This window comes from Monodelphis domestica, chromosome 2 (assembly GCF_027887165.1).
Source record: "Monodelphis domestica isolate mMonDom1 chromosome 2, mMonDom1.pri, whole genome shotgun sequence".
In the NCBI taxonomy this organism is placed as follows: Eukaryota; Metazoa; Chordata; class Mammalia; order Didelphimorphia; family Didelphidae; genus Monodelphis; species Monodelphis domestica.
In genome coordinates, this window is record NC_077228.1 from 56513036 (window position 1) to 56516562 (window position 3527).

The following is a 3527-nucleotide window of genomic DNA, read 5'->3' on the forward strand; positions in this document are numbered from 1 at the left end:
CTATGCTGTCCTTGCATAGCCTTCTGCCCCTCAGGAAAGGAAGTTAAAAAGAATGTAGTTCTGAACTAGAACAGGCAGCATCAGGTTTCCCACTAACCGGTTTTGCAATGTTGGGAATCCTCTTGATCCTTCCCTCATCTTTAGCCCTGGGAGCCTAATGACTGACAAATTTCACTAACTAATTTCCATAACATCTCTCACATCCATTTCCTTCTCTCCAATCACTACGTCTCTACCCTAGATTGGAATGTTTTCACCTCTAATTTGATCTATTACAATAGTCTTATAATTAGTATCTTTTCTTCTTTCACCTCTATGATCCATTCTATACATAGATAATGAATTGGCATTCCTAAAACACAAATCTATCCATGTTGTTTCTATAGCTCAAAACTTTCAATGAGTCCCTATTGCCTTTAGAATAAAAAGTAAAACTTCCTCAGTCTGATATTTAAAGCCATCTACAGTCAGGCTCCCAAACAGCTTATTTCATAGCATTTGCATTCTCTCTATTCTAGGTAAACTTATTTGCTAATTCTTTCCTTTATATAATATTCCCTCTCCTGGATCTGTACTTTGCACAAGTTTTACCTTATTTCTCTTATCACCTGTACCTGGTAGAATACTTAGATTCCATCAAAGCAAAGCTAACCTCCTATGAGAGACTTATCCTGGTCTTTCAGGGTATTAGCAATTTATTTTTTGTTCTTATCTATTTGGGAATGCACACTGTCCTTTCAGTAGATTGCAAGCCCCCTGAGGGCAGGAACAACTTCATTTTTGTCTTTGTATCTCCAGCATCTTTGCAGAGTCCTTTTCATATACTATAGGCTTTGTTGAATGAAATATATTGAATCAATTTGGAAAGAGAATAAATTTGGAAGGGACCTTAGAGATACTAGCTAGTCTGACTCCTTCATTTTATAGATGAGGAAAAGATAAGAAATTAAGTGATTTAAGAAAGAAAAGTTAAGAAGGGGGTACTTAGAGATGCATTATGGAAAGATGGTATAGTAGAGTGTGAAACTTTAACTTCCTAACAACTCCCACAAACAAAGAAAAATAACTCCATAGAATGAACTCTAAAGGCTGTCAGAAGCAATTAGGAGTTGGCAGTGAAATTCCACAGACAGTAACAACTGTGGAGGAAGGTATCAATAAACTTTGGGGATGGGAATAGAGCAAACAATGCAGAATCCACAAGAAATCGCCGAGGTCAGGATTAGGAACCTCACTGTGTTTGCTGAGCCCCAGAGTTTACAACCAGAATATTCCTGTTAAAATTAGCTATAGTTTCAACCAACTGATTTAGCTACTTTTAGGACCCTCCCAGAGCCACACAGGTCATAAGTGTCCAGCCATTATTCATTCTCAGAATATCCAGATTCTAAATTCATAATTCTTTCCATTGTGCCATGCTGCTTCATCAAAAAGTTAGACGTGGTGAGGCTGTAGACTTGACTCTGAGATATTCCTTTTGGTAAGAGGTAGGAGATGGTGTCAAAGTTAGATCTAGACTAAAGGGAGAGTCAATAAAATTGGACAGAATCTGGGAATGTGAAAGGGAATCCTGTTTTGCCCTTTCTATAAGAATAATGTCTCCAGAACCAGCCAGGACTCATTATAGGGTCATTTATAGGACAGCCCCATAACCCTCAAACAACATTTTCATTGACTGACCATAATGCCTTAAATTCTATAAGGATGATATTAGAAAATAAGTATTGTTTTATTAGTTTAGAGCTAAGAAGTAGAGTGGCTGGCTTGAGAAAGAATCGGAGTTTGAAGCAGAGCTGAGAGAGCATGTCAATTTCAAAGTTATCAATTATATTGGTTTTCTCTTCTGATTGCCTATCTTTCTCATCTTGGAAAACATAGTTAGCAATTCTCCGAATTTCGTCAAGATCCATATCAAACCAATTTGGACAGCTACTCTGAAAATAATTTTGGACCACAGGGCATGCATTTTTCACAAACTGCCTGAGAATGTGATTTACATTTTCATCTGTTAAAATATTCAACACAATCCATTTTTCTGCACAGTCAATAATTCTATTGAAGAAAGTTGGAGGGAGTCTCTCGCCATTATTATTTTTACAATTCCCACCATTAAAATCACCTCTTGGATTAAAACATTGGTTCCAGAGGACTAATGGGAAGGGGGGAAAAAACAACAAAGGATAAGCTTTCTGGGAGAGGAGAGAGGACAAATCTTTTAAAATAATAATAGTAAGAGCAATAGAAGCACTAATCATAAAAGACACAGGATGGTAACTTGTCTTAGGATTCTTTGTGGCTGAACTCCATCAAATGAGATGACAAGATAATAACAATACTAAACATAATGATGATGACTCCTCTATGTGGTTCCCTTATGTGCCTAGTCTCATTTGAACTTCACAACATCCCAGGAGTGTAAATGTCCTTATTCTCATTTTGTAGATTATTAAACTGAGGCACAGAGATAATCTAATCAATTCATGACAGAGTCAAATCAAGGACTCAGCATCCCTAACTCCCAGTGCTAGTTTCTATATTTTTTAAAATAATATTTTCTTTTCCCCCAATTTCATGTAAAAACAATGTTAAAAATTATTTTAAAATGTTGAGTTCAAAATTCTTTTCTTCTCTCCTGCCCTAACTCATCTTCCCCCTCCTTAAATTTATAAACAATTGGGTATAGATTTGATTTTATTTTTTAAACATTTTACCTTCTGTCCTACTAACAGCTCTAATATACAAAGGCTAGGCAAATGGGGATAAATGATTTATTCAGAGTCACACAGCTAGAAAGTGTCTAAAGCCAAATTTGAATCTCACTTTTCCTGACTCCAGGTTTGGTGCTTTATCCACTGTGCCTCTGGATTCTGATATAGATTTTACGTGTGCAATCATGTCAAACGTTTTTTCATATTAGGCATTTTGTGGAAGATATATTAAACAAAAAAGAAGAAAATCATATGCAGTATATTTTGGCCTGCATTCAGACTCAAAGGCAAGGACATATGGCCAATAATTGGCAAAGCTAGGATTTAAGCCCAGATCATCTGATTACAAGGCCAGGTTTCTTTCCATAATACATGCTGCTTAGCAACACATTAATATGGACTTGCTTAACACCTTATTTCACTGCTTCCATGAAAAACAGAGACTGAGTCCCTGAAAGAATGGGGTTTGGGACAGCTACAATTTGAGTGTGTGAATGGAGGTAGAGAGAAGGAAGCTGTAGAGAAGTCAGAAACTAGAAGAGAGTATTATGGCTTTATCTATTTAGGAGAGGAAAGTGATAGAGTTTGCCCATATCACCATTTTAATCAGTACTGGCCCCAAATATGTGGCAGAAAAAAACTGGATTTATAATTCAGTGATCTGTGTCTGAATCCTGGTTCTGGCAGTCAGTAGCTTTGGAACATGGGAAAATCATTCAGCCTCTCTGTTATCATTTCTGTAAAATGGGTATAAGCGTACTTGCACTACCTACTTTTAGAGGTTTTTGTAAGACAAGCATTTTGGAACCCTTTAAGTGC